We start from the raw sequence: 14,237 nt of genomic DNA, 5'->3' as shown, positions 1-14,237 counted from the left end.
GAAAGGGTTTAAAACTTCTTAAATTTACAAGTTTAACCAGTGTATAATCAAGGCTTTGTCACCATAACATAAATAATCCCACTTATGTATGTAGTAAACGGGCAAAAATATAGTAAAAATCAACAAAAAACTGCTTTTTCAATGAACAGAGTGTTGATTAGTCATGTTAGCTTAAAACCCCTAATGATGGCAGACTGCTTACACTATGTGCATGTTATTTAACCAGCTTTATACACAGCAGCTGTCAAAGAGTACTGTTATTTTAAAGTCTAATACTTTGGGATGGGTCCATATTTCCATTGTTTTGTAAATGCATTTGGTTGCAATGCAGTACACCTGCCAGTAGGTGGCTGTAACACATCTGTAAGCTGTGTGCAAGCTGCCATTTAAGAAGAAAGAAGAAGAAAAGCACATAATGTGCCAGTTAAAGCTAGCATAGGTGACTTTACCTACCTATACAAACTAATACTGTTTCTTTTTCATACTGATAGCAGTGTAGTTGGATTTAACCTCCTTCTTACCAATGTTTTGGACAAAGATTCATCAGACACGAGGTCATGATCCCTCACTGGCTTCCCACCAAGAACACACAACATGCTGAAGCCCAGCGGCTAACCATCTCAACAATGACAGGTGAGTGGGTTTTATTTATTGTGTTTATTTTTTTTGTTACAATAAATGCTCACTTGAACTCTCCATCAACCTCTTCCTTTTCAATCATTACTAACCGCAAGAATGCAAACTGGACCCCAGGCATGTGAGGAAAGTTGTGTTATCTGTGTAACATAATGAAAACTCTTCTGTGCAGGTCTTAAACTCTCAAAATGTGCAGCCTAGTTTCTTTAAGCGTCTTTTAGATTTGAGGATCTGATTTTTTAGAGGGCAAGCAGAACGATTACACACCTACTCATGCCCCTGGTTCTACTTTCAAATCATGTTACCAAAGTTTCAAACTATATATCAATCAATTCAGATTAAATGTGAAGCCCCCCAACAGACAAGGATGATTTTTGGATTGTCACACCCCTTGGAGAAAACCCCGCTCATGTGTTTCCGGTGAGTCTCAGTTTCACTGTAAATAGTAAGTTACACAAAGGCTTTCACTCTGAATTAGTTCAGTTCAAGGGCGTAGGTTTGATTTTAACATTGGTGGGGACATAGGCCATACGATGTTTTGCATTCATTAGCCTTTGAGGGGGGACTATTTTCCTCTGGTGACTTAAACACCGTTTGTTCAAATAGCTTCTAATGTCCATCTTTCTTTTCTTGCCTGCCGACATCCTCAGACATGAGTTCGCGTCAACACTGGCAAACGTGCAAGCGAAACAGCCTGCAGGGAGCTAAGCCAATCAAAAAACAGACCGGTCTCAAAGACGCATTTGGGAGGCAAGGATTTAACCCTTTGTGTGCCGCATGAAGCGCATTTTTCCCCCTTCAACCTTAATATTGGTACGGACAATTCAGCCATCGTTTGAGATTGGTAGGGACACGTCCGTCCATACAGTGCATACACAATTCTACGCCATTGCTTCAGTTGTAAAACCTGGAAAAGGAACCACTTTGCTTGTAATTTGCCAGGATTAACTGGGTCTTGAGTTTGCTTGAATTTTAACTATATGATGCAGACTTATAGGAAGTAAAAATGACAGCTTGGTCAAGTCTGTCCTCAAGAAGACAAGAAAACAACCTAAAAAAAGGTTCATTTGTTGAATGAAAGTTGGATCAAATACTGATTAGCATTCTCATTTGGTAACTCAAGTCAACATATTTGATCTAGAACTGGTCGCTGACGTCACCTACATGCAGATATCTCTCCAAAGGAATAAATATAGTGTTGTTAGAATACTGTGCTAACATAGTTGATAATAAAAGAGAGATAATCACATCAGTTTCAGACAGCAATACTGAGTAGATCTTAAATATGTAAGTTATAAAAAAGGCACATACACAGCCTACAGTCATGTACAGTATGTGTTCCCCATGGTCATAAAGGACCCAGTCAACCAATGACTCTGCCTCATCCTCTCTGCCACTCTTCATCTAGCTCTCATTGATTGTCTTTGCCTCTCACCTTCCGTCTCCTCCCACCTCTCAGAAACAATAATTATAATCACATGCTCCTACTCCTCACTTTTCCCTGCACACCTATCCTCTATCTAACCTCTGATTTCTCTTCAGGGTTTCTCCCTCGTTCCCTCTTTAATATATAATAATAATGAGGATCTCTTTATCATCTGAAGGTAACTCCTCTTTCAAAAGGACAGGTGTGTTGAAACTAAGGGATCTCAGAAGCGCCCTGTGGGTCCTTTCTTTCATGTAACATGTTCATAATAAGTGACAGATGTCATCAAAAGTACATTCATGTCAGCTGATCTGATGAAATATTCACATACCTATCATCTCTCTCTTTCTCTCTTCATCTCCTCTATCCCTCTCTCCAACACAGTCTCAGCAGATGTGTGTCTAACATGAGTCTGGTCCTGCTCGAGGCTGCTGCCTGTTAAAGGAAGTTTGTCCTTGCCGCTGTAACTTGCTAAATTATTAACAAAGACCCAACATCAAGACAGGATAAGATCCAGTCCCATCTTACAGACTGGACTCAGTCTGATCTCATCTTAATCCACCATGAGCAGAGCGCTTTGCAGCATTTAGCAAGTTACAGTGGCAAGGACAAACTTCCTTTAACGGGCAGAAACCTCCAGCAGGACCAGACTCATGTTAGACACACATCTGATGAGACCCAATTGGGGTTGGAAAGAGAGATAGATATAAGCTTTTAGACTGCCTCAGCTTCCCAGACTAGGCTCCACTAGACTCATATTTAGCTACATCCAGTAGATGGGTCACCTCTCAGTCTATCACTTTCCTACTCACCGTATTGAAAGCTACAGTGAGGAGTTTGGAACTGGTTGTGATCAATATAGATAAACAGTTGCTATGTTGTATTTTGAAAGCTTAAAACTGCTTTTAGGGGGTAGGTGTTGGACCAACTGATTTACAGCAGGCTGAAGAAACAGCCTTTCTTTACACTGTCAGCAGTGAGTGAAATTAATAGCATCATTTCTGTGCTCCTCACGAACCTTGGAGGAGTAACTGTTCATGTGTTTCCAGTGAGTCTCAGTTTCACTGTAAATAGTAAGGCTTCATTCTGACTTGCTTCAGCTGTAAAACCTGGAAAAGGAACCACTTTGCCTGTAACATACCTGGATTAACTGGGTCTTGAGTACTCTAAGCATAACAACTTGATGCAGATTTGTAAGAAGTAACAATTCAAGCTTTGTCAGGTGAATTGACAAACTTGTAACCTTGACTGTTAAAGACAGCAGGGTGGGATTATTTGTTAGATAATACCAACTTGTCATGTAGAGGGCAAGATCAGCAAAGTGATGAGATGTTTGCCTACAGAGGGCGCCATAATCAACAGAGTTCAAAAGTTACTTACTGCAGCTTTAATTTGAAGTCATGTTTAGGTCTGATCTAACCCTGGCCTTAACACTTTTACACTTACCTTACATTGATTACAATCTTTGGTCTAGGGGTGAGCCCGACTAAGGATTTGCTTAGTCGAATCTGATTCATCAGATTTTGCCCATAGTCGACGAATAGTCGAATGTTTGTTGTTTTTTCCTTATTGACCCAAAGTCTGCATGATGGTGACCGCATGACAATATTACACATAACCCTTTACAATTAAGAGACTCGTAGCTTAAAGTAAAAGGGACAACAGAATATTATAAGTATAAAACTTAGATTTTTTAAATCTATATTGCAAAAACAACGAGGTGATGGAGGAGAGAAAACTCAAATAAGGCCACCATCTGTTAAACATGGAACAACGCGCCACTATAGAGAAAGGAATCAGGAGATATTTAAACAGTGTTCACACAGCGGAGAGCAGCACTGCAGAGGGTAGTTTGTCCAACTTAAGGCTAAACATTTGTATAATGTTCAAAATCAAACCTGAACCAGCTAAAGGGTTTTTAAATCTCTTAACAGAACCTTTTAAAACAGTCTTTCATCGCGTCTTTGTCTGCGTGAGTCTTTTCGAACTGTACGTGAGGAAAACCATCATGTTTACAAGCAGAAGTGCGCTCCTTGCTTTGTTGACTGTAAATCCTGTCTTTGATAATACCCTCTCTGATGGCGTGGAGGTGGATGGGATGCTGTGGATTGTTTTTGAGGCTTTGGACAGCTTTGGGTATCCCTCCTCGTTCTTTTGGCCCTGTACAGTTTTTGTGTGGTCCGGTAATCCTTGATCTCACAGCCCTCTTCATGAAGCTGCTCCTCATCTTCATCACTATTTTTTAGGATCAACTGAAGTTTTATTTCCTGACATTTTTGAGCTGCCATGAACGTAGAAAGATTTAAAGGCCAGCTGAGGTACGTCTGCTCCACAGGTCCCCGCTAAATGGGAGAGTCCACCTTTAATTACCAGGGGAGATTTAATTACCACTTTAAGGAGATTTAACACTTCAAGAGCTGCTCTCAGAATTACATTAAATAAGTCTATATTTATATCAAAATAGGCTGTATGAGACACTATTTTTAAGGGAAACAGGAAAATAATGTAAAATTAGACATTGAGCACCCCCATGGTTTGAATGGAATGATCCACGTGTCATATGCAAATATTCGACTATGAGATTGGCAGTCGACTAAGGCTCGTTAGAACGAATAGTCGAATATTCAGCTATTTGGGGTCACCCCTATTTTGGTCGTTCTATGTATTTCTTTGATATTTAAGAGTCTCCTGTCAAAATGAAGTCACACTATTTCTCCTGCCTCTGGATTTTAGTTTTCATTATCACTCCATGAGACCAGAATTGGCCATTTTTCATAAAAAAATGAACTATTTTCCAAACACTGTGAACTCCTTTTTAATCCGCAGTCGGCAAACTACCAGAGCCAACAGATGATTTAGTGTCAGCTGCAATGGCTTTCATTTCAGTTTGCTTTAGGGAATGCTCCCTTTGCTCTCATGATACATTGTTATAGTCCCTGAAGCATGTAAAATATATGTGTGTGTGTGTGTGTGACTGTGTGTGTGAGAGAGAAAGTGGTCATAACGCACATATGATCACATAACAATGGTGCTAAAGAGTTAAAGGCACTCTGGAGACCACCAGCAGCATCCTCACCTCCTGTAGCTCTTCGCAGTAAAAACCACATCTCCAATGAATATTGAATAAGTCTCTCTACTCACGTAGTCTGCTTGTCTGCTGGTTTGATGACTGGCCCTGGGTGGTGGTTAGGGCAGTAAAATTAATTTACAACTTAAAACAGACATGAATATTCTTATGGGAAGTAGTCCTAATGTTTTTATGTGGCTTTCATGTGGATCATTTGTTAATGATGGAAAATAAAGGTCAGCTTCGTTTGCATGCCATTTGCTTCAGGCTGTTCTTAGTGATTCCTATTTGGAGAGTTTACATAGACACTGTTAAGAATATCATTTGTTTCCAGACTCACATTTTGACGTTTTAGGCTTTTTCAAATTCTTAGAACATTTAATTGTCACTGCTTTGTTTTTGGAGCCAGAATGAATCTCTATCAGGGGGAAAGGGTGCATACAAAAGACTGTGTCCATGACGTCACCCATCTGTTCCTGAAGCGCTGTTTTGAAGCTGATCGTCAGCGGGTATTGGAAATTCTGAACTCAACCTAACTTCATCCGAGCTAGTGTGAGGTAAAGAGGCAGGCCTTTAGTCTTTCTTAAACAGCTACAGGGTGACCCACTGTCAATCAAGTCAGCCATGCCCTTATTTGTGAAAAACTTTGAAAATACAGAGTTCTAAAAAATTCACCCTCCATACAGTGTCAAGTCAAGTCAAATGTATTTATAAAGAACATTTAAAAACACAGCAGAAGCTGACTAAAGTGCTGTACATTGCATACACAAATAAACAAACAGACAACTATCACCTCTCACTCTTACTCCCCTCTATCTGTCTTTCAAGACCCAACTCGGTCAAGGCATGATGGCTGTCTAACATGAGTCTGGTCCTGCCTGAGGTTTCTGCCTGTTAAAAGGAAGTTTTTCCTCACCACTGTAACTAGCTAAATACTGCGATGTGCAATACTCCCCAGAGGAAAATGTTCCTGCTCAAGGCTTTCTCTTCTAAGTCTCCGGAGACCAAATTGAGATTCTCACTTCAGCCTCATTTAAGTTTCAAATTGTTCTCATTAGTTTCTCCTAAAATTCACAAGGAGAAATAGTTGAGACCATGATATGAGTCTTGTTTGAGACTTAAATGAGAGATCTCATTAATGGCTAATTTTCTTCTCTTTTTTTAAATATATTTTTGGCCTTTTTGCCTTTATGTGACAGGACAGCTGATGAGAGACAGGAAATGTGGGGAGTAGTGAGGAAATGGTTGACCGGCCAGGAATTGAACCGGCAACCCCTGCGACGAGGACTGTAGCCTCTGTATGTGAGCTGCTTAGACCACTAGGCGACCAGCGCTTCTGCCAATCAATCTCTTGAATTGTAATAATCTGGCTAAATCTGGTCGGCCCTTTTGCGGACCATATTTTAAATAAATGGTCTGTCATACCTGGTATGAAATCTCCATCTTTTGTAATTTCTCTCAAATCCACTAAATCTTTGTGAAGTTGTTTTGTTCCAAACAGACTTGTAAAGGAAGGACCATATTGTGAAGTCAAAGAAGAGATCATTTGACATCTAAATAGCTGATCTTGAAGTGGTTCAAATGTTTTAATGAGAATTGTAAGTTTGTGGACAATTACATTGAAATCTTAATTTTGCAGGGCACTATAAATGTTCATGAAAAGATGAGCTCAGGCTCTTTCTTTGCTCCATCTGAGCTCAACTTGAGACGCAAAAACTGAGTCTGACAAAAACAAATGGATGAGGTTAGATTGAGACAATTGAGAGAGCTCCCTGATTTCTCCACCTGAGCTCAAAAGGAGTCACAACACTTGAGAAATACCTGAGAATCATTTCAGATTTTGACCAGATCTCCTTTTGAACTGAAAGGGAGACTAAGCTGAGACTTTTTACAACTTTTTTTTCTGAAGGCAAGAATGAGAAACAGGAGACATAAGCTATAGTCTCATTTTGCCTTCAAACAGATCTCATTGTTGTCTACGAGACATAAATGAAACACTTTTGAGATCTCCTCTCTAAATTTCTTTTCCTATGGGTCATGATGGATTAAGGTGGGGTCAGACTGAGTCTTACCCTGTCTTGAAGTTGGGTCTCTGTTCATAATTTAACATAGAGTGGTCTAGACCTCCTATGTTTGTAAAAGCGTCTTGAGATAACGTTTGTTGTGATTTGGCGCTATACAAATAAAGATTGATTGATTGATTGATTGACAACAAGGAAAGCACATCATTGGGGATTGAAACCTATTCAGGGCTAGAGGACTCAAATGCTAAAATATCAAAGTGGGTTTTGAGGTGAGTCTTAAAAGAGTCGACAGAGGGGGCGGCCCTGATTGAGGAGGGGAGGCTGTTCCAAAGATGCCGGGGCCTTGACACTAAAAGTGCGGTCGCCCTTCAGTTTATATTTTGACCGGGGAACTGCCAGGAGAGACCCATGTCAGAAGACCTCAGAGGCCTGGAGGTTTTGTAAGGGCTCAGGAGGTCAGTTATGTAGGGAGGGGCCAGACCATTCAGAGCTTTGAAAACAAAAAGCAAAATCTTAAAATCAATTCTGAAGCAAATTGGGAGCCAGTGGAGGGCAGCCAAGACTGGGCTGATGTGATCCCTCTTCCTGGAACCACTCAGAAGCCTGGCTGCAGTGTGTGTGCCAATTATAAAAATGAGCTACTCAGACCTGAACCTAAAAGTTTTTTGAACCAGACTCTAAACATATTTATTATTGCTGTAAAGATCGTCTTTTTTGAATGGGTGTGTATGTGTTTTCCGATGTTTCTGCAGCCAGCCTCAAGTGGACACTCCATGAACTGCAGTTTTAAGCATTTCTGTAGGGCTGCATATTTTAAGACTGGAGGTTGCCGCTTGGTGCATGATAAGAGAAGTTCATCATTTGTAGTTTATGCACACCTAGATCCTTTACTTACTGAGGTCACCATTAAACACAGAATAGTTCTAACTCTTGAACTATTATTTCAAACAAGCTATAAAGTGTGTGCCATACAGCCCAAGCTTTTAACTCCTCCATAGCCTCTGCTATACTGTGCTCTATCTCTAATATGCACTCTCTCCTTTGCAATTTTCCCCTGCCCATGCATGGTTTGAAAGGCCACACAGATCGCTGTTACTGTATTTGAACAGGAGCACTCCTGTGCATGCAATAATGTCTTTTTCATGTTAGTCTTCATCAGACACTCGACCATCACACTCGGCACACTCACTGGACTAACGTCAGAAGTCCATATGTCTCCGGTGAAGCTTGTCATGTATGGTGTTATCGATCAGAGTGGGAATGTGTTTGGGAACCAGATCAAACTGGGCAGGCACTGGGGAAGGGTGTACCAGGGTTCCAAATAATCCATTAGCCTGTGAAGTCCTTGAAAAGTCAAGCTTGGTTTTCAATTTTCAACTGCTTTGGCATGTCTACTCTTGTTTCTTCCTTTGCAACCTTCCTCTCACTCTGTCGCTCTTTTCATGCTCTATTTGACTTTTCAATGTCATTGTTGGTTGTCAGTGATGCCTGCTCTGTCCTGTAAGGTCTTAGCTATGCTCACTGCCTTAGGCTTTCCACATATTCATGAGGAACTGTAGAATGGTCCCAGAACAGAACCCGGAACCCTTACTGCCAAATATAACTCTCTGCAGTAGAGATTACAGGCTTCTTTGACCAATTTTGGTCATGACTAAAATGAAACCAGCAACTGAGAACATGAATGCATCAGAAAAGCAACTACCAGCTGAGAAGTGTGGTGGTTTTCTCATAGAAAGCTTAACAATCAGACTTAGTTAATCAGAGGAGTCGCCTCCTGCTGGACATTTTGAATATTGCAGGATCAAGTCATGTCTTAGACATTACATTATACATCTGTGGTAAAAAAAAATGAATACCAAAAGAGAGCTGCAGACGGACTGAAGTACAGCCAACCCAATCTTAGAGCCCTGTAGCTAATGTTCATGTTACCACTCTTAGAGCCCTCTAGCTAATGTTCATGTTACCACTCTTAGAGCCCTCTAGCTAATGTTCATGTCATAGCCTCTGGAGGCCACGGCCAACATTTCAGCGCTATCAATGTAACCAGCGGGTAATGATAAAGGACCTCAGGCAAAAACATCCATTTCTGGGTGCAACGTTGTTTATATTCAGAGTAATAACTCGAGAAGTACCCAGACTGTCTCAGAGCATATTTTTAGCTTCACTTGTTTGCAGATTTGCTATAAAATCTGTATTAGTTTATTTGCAACCGATGCAGCATAAACAGGACTTCTATCAATCGCTAATTTGCAGTCCTTGTTTTGGCTAGCCTTTTTGGAATTGAGGCACATGATAAAACACTGTGAGAGAAATAAAAACTAACAGTTAGCAGCCACACAGATGCATAAAAGATAATTCAATGCAGACAGATTTGGAAGGGGCGCTGGTTTAGCTCAGTTGGTAGAGCAGGTGCCCCATGTACAGAGGCTGCAGTCCTTGTTGCACTGGTCATAGGATGGATTCTTGGTCCCAGCATGATTTGATATATGTCAACTCTACCTCTGTCAACCCACATTTCCTGACTCTCTCAAGATATCCTATCAAAATGCAGCCCTTGCTCAAAACTTGAGAAGTTATCAGGGCCTTATACCCCCAAAAAATTAAGACAATAAGACAGACTTTATCAATCCACAAGTCCTCCCCTCCATCTTCCGAGTCTGTATGCAGTCAATGCTCTTAGGGCCCATGTCCAAGTCACCAGTGCCTGAGTCCAAGATGAGTCATAAGTCCTGAAAATCAGGACTCAAGTCAGACTTAAGTGCCACTGGAGAGCCACTTGGTGCAAACCGGTTGAGAACACCACTCCTGTCAGTTGTCACTCAGGGCTGCAACTAAATTTGCAACTTACAACTTTGTACAAGAATTTACAGAGTTTGCCTTCTTGAGTTTGAACAGAAGCTTGAGTTTTGTATCTGATATCTTGAATAAAAAAGACACAAAGTCAAATCATGAGATTCTTCAATGTATTTAAAGGTGACATATCATGCAAAATGGACTTTTTAATGGTTCTCTACCTGAAATATGTGTCCCTGGCATGTCTACAAACCCCCCGAGAATGAAAAAAATCCATTCTGTCCCTGTTCTGATTTCTCCACCTTTCTGTAAATGTGTGTGAAACGAGCCGTTTCAGACTTCCGTGTTTTTGTTACGTCACAACAATATCCGGTCTGTCACGGAGTCAGAGCTCGGAGCTTGTTCAGCCCATAGACTGTATAAAATACAACTCAACCCCTCCTCCGTTTTCATTCCCTGCACACATGTGTGCTAACAAGGAGCTTAGGAGGGAGGCATGCTAGTTGTAGGCTGTCTTAATAAACACAAAGTTAAGTTTATTTTTACTCCCCACGTCTGCAGATTTGAAGATCAAGTGGATGATTTGCTGTAGCTGTAGCTGTAGCTGTAGCTGTAGCTGTAGCTGTAGCTGTGTACCAAGACACACGTCTACATACCGTCAAATAAAACAACAAGAAACAGAATCTGTGACCAATCCTTCAGAAAAGGTCCTGCTGCCTTTCTGGCAGAGATCGGTTTTACTCCCCACGTCTGCAGATTTGAAGATCTAGTGGATGATTTTTATTTATCATGGATAAGTGCTAGCGCTAGTTAGCATAGCCACTTGGCTACATGTTCGTAGCTATGTACCAAGACACACGTCGACATACTGATAAATAAAACAACAAGAAACACTAAATCTGTGACCAATGGTTCAGAAAGGTCCTGCTGCAGGCGCCTCTCCGTCAGGATCAGATTCTAGATCAGATTCAGAGGGTTGAAGTAACGTGATCTCTGAGCAGCCGTGTATATTCAGCCAACATGTAAACATTAGATCAACGTGCTGGAGAGCCGAGGCCACATCCACTTCCTGAGGGGGCGTGGTCAGAGAGAAAACAGAGTGTTCTGAGCAGGGCTGAAGAAGAGGGCTTTTCAGGCATGCCAAAATCTGATTTCAAAGTGTTTTTTTGAGCATAAACTTTGAAGACATGTTTTGGGGACCTCTTAGACCAATATATATTGATGAAAAAAAAGCGTGATATGTCACCTTTAAGGACTAATCATTGAGTTCAGTTCCTATGCCACCCTTTCTCCTAAAGTTGTTAACAAATCTGATCATCAGAGCCTCTCAGCGCTGATCCTCGGTGTTGTTTGAATGTTTTCTGTCTCACACTTTGTTTGTCTGTTCCTCTGTCTGAACAAAAATTTAAGCTAATGGTCTAAGCTAATGACGTCCCTGTTGAGTTCATTGTTGTTTTCCTTCAGGGTAGCACACTCTGTGCAGGTGAGTCCCTGTTTTGCATGTGCGTGTTTGGTGGTAATGAGCCAATAAAGGTGCACAAGTCAAGTGCAAATAGCTGTGACTCCTGCATATTCAATCTTTTATTATTCCTCCTTTGTCTGCTCTGCTCCATCTGAATACGATGTGAGTCAGTGGAGCACAGAGAAAAGGCCTTCTGTCTGCAAAGAGCTGTCAACAGGGAGTCCAGACTGTTATAATATCTCTCAGACTGTTTCTCCACAGCGGACGGGGAGTCGACACACAAAGGCCTCCTCTGTGGAAGAGCATGTTAAAGGGCCTCGTCTCTGCTGTGATCAATACAGGTCAGTGTTAGTCAGTGGATGTGATCATCCATGTGTTCCCTCTGGAGGTAACCAAACTGCTTCTGTTTTCCTTGTTTGTGCAGATTGGACAGTGAACGCGAATCTCTGGATGGAGAAAGGAAACAGATTTGATGTGAGGAGTAAAAGACACAGCAGAATTCTGAGATCCTCTGGGATCCATGAAGACGTCTCAGAGAACATGATGAGTAGTTTTGTCTCTGCATTGGATAAACCATATAAAAGGATATTTACGAGGGTATTAAAGGCCTCCTTTATAGGACATTTAATTCAGGGCTTCAGGAATAAATCAGAGTGCTGTAACACAGCAGCCACAGATTTTATGAGCATAATCCGGGTTTATCTAATCCAACCAAATGTAACCGAAGCACACAGCAAACACTCATTTTGGAGAGAACAGGCAGGTGTTGAACACAATATGTACTTTATGCCGATGATGATATAATCCTGTGTTAACCAATAAATACCAATTAATGATGAAGCAATAAATACAGCTGACATTTTTAGATAAGTTTGCATAGTTTTTGGTGCTCCAACTGAAAAAAGAAACTCTGAAAATTGATCTTCCCACTGTGGAAAAACTACAAGAAAGAGATTATGTCATAATCAGAATATATGGGAATAAAAGTGTAACCAGATTACCGTTGACCCAGGTGTAAGATAGTTTTCTTTCCAAGTAGTGCATCTGAAAAAGTTTGGTTGTCTTATACTTTGGGGTCTAGATTTTGAAAGCCAATATTCATTCAGAACAGAGGACGGCGCCACCTATCTGTAAAGTGAGTGAAGCTCTCATGACTGTAGACATGTTAACTATGTCTTAACAGTAAAAAAAAAAGATCACTTTCTGAAGTTAGTTCAACTTAAATGTTAGGTTTATCCATCAATCAATCAATCTTTAACAAGTGTTATATCAAGACGATCTTTACAAACAGAGCAGGTCTAGACCGTACTCTATGTTCTATTATTAACAAAGACCAAACATCAAGACAGGATAAGATCCAGTCCCATTTTACAGACAGGACTCAGTCTGATCTCACCTTAATCCACCATGAGCAGAGCACTTTGCAGCACTTAGCAAGTTACAGTGGCAAGGACAAACTTCCTTTAACAGGCAGAAACCTCCAGCAGGACCAGACTCATGTTAGACACACATCTGATGAGACCGAGTTGGGGTTGGAAAGAGGGATAGAGGAGATGAAGAGAAAGAGAGATGATGGTAGTGAGACGGATAGAAGTAGTTGTCGCAGCTGGAGTCTGGCACGTCCACAGCAGCAGGTTTGCTAAGGCAGGGACTCAGAGGAACCTACAAGACAAGGGAGCTCAGGGACTCCAAAAAGGTCTGTGGTTAGTAACTTCAATGTGACAGGCAGAGAGGGGGGGAGAAGTAGATCAAAGCCTGATCCAGCTCTAACTATAAGCTTTATCAAAAAGGAAAGTTTGAAGCCTACTCTTAAAAACAGAGAGGGTGTCTGCCTCCCAGACCCTGACTGGTAGATGATTCCAAAGGAGAGGTGCCTGATACACTTGAAATATGAAGTTCAACCATGCCAAACTAATTAGTTCAGGCAACATAGATTTCTTAATTGACTCAACTACATGTTTGTGTGCCCCCTGCAAACTTGCATAGGCAACCCCCACACAGCCATCAAAGGGCATTCCTTGTTACACAGTCCTGTGTGCTACATTGTTGGATCAGGGATTCCCAAGGTAAGAACAGACTTTTACCCTGCTTACCCTTGCTTGTTTAGTATTTATGTATCATCTGATATACAACATCAAATCATGAAACTCCATATAACAGTAAAAAGTATCTACTTTATTATTCTGTAAAGGACACATTTCTTACTCTCCCTTCTGTCATCTTGGAAAGTAAAGTATTGCACCAGTTTGGACTCAAGTGGATAAAGAGTTGCACTTTGGAAAACATGGCTGACAGTGAGATGTGTAAAAGATAAAAAAAGGAGAATAAATAAGAGACTCAGTGACGCCGTCGTACAGTACATGTTTGAAGTACAGAGGGAGACAGAAAACCGCATCATCTCTACATCAATCTCCTCTTTCCATCAGTCCATTTGACTCAATCAGGCCTGACAGGCGGTCTCTCCTTCCTTTCATCTCTCTCCCTCTCTTTATTTTTCTGTAAGCTGTCAGCATCCATCTCATTCGCTACGGCTCTATTATGCAGCACTGCCTCAATAAAAAAAAATAAAAACCTGATGAATAAATCATAACCAATCCCAATCTCTCTGATTCACAGAATAATTATTCCGTTTTTCGTTAGGGAGAGCTCATTGATTTGGCGTGACCCTGGAGAGTTTCTGGGGCTATGGAATTGGAAATTGATCGCCGCAATGATGGAGAGAAAGAGAGGAACGAACTGGCGAAATATCCAAATATTCAAATCTCTCCCCCCTCTCTATTTCTCTTTCTCTCCGTGCGCTCGCTCCTCGAATATCTGTGACCAAATGGA

The 14,237-nt window shown here is 41.1% G+C and overlaps 1 long non-coding RNA gene across 1 annotated transcript; it reads left to right on the top strand.

Annotated features, from left to right (window-relative positions):
• Positions 1–375: 375 nt before the first annotated feature.
• Positions 376–12,415, top strand: LOC117823770. The gene is made up of 3 exons (XR_004633494.1): positions 376–633; positions 11,670–11,749; positions 11,833–12,415. It is a non-coding gene; the product is annotated as an uncharacterized LOC117823770 (long non-coding RNA).
• Positions 12,416–14,237: the final 1,822 nt, after the last annotated feature.

Source organism: Notolabrus celidotus, chromosome 13 (assembly GCF_009762535.1).
Source record: "Notolabrus celidotus isolate fNotCel1 chromosome 13, fNotCel1.pri, whole genome shotgun sequence".
Lineage (NCBI taxonomy): Eukaryota > Metazoa > Chordata > Actinopteri > Labriformes > Labridae > Notolabrus > Notolabrus celidotus.
Note: the sequence above shows the minus strand (reverse complement) of the source record. Positions and strands in the feature narration are given on the sequence as shown.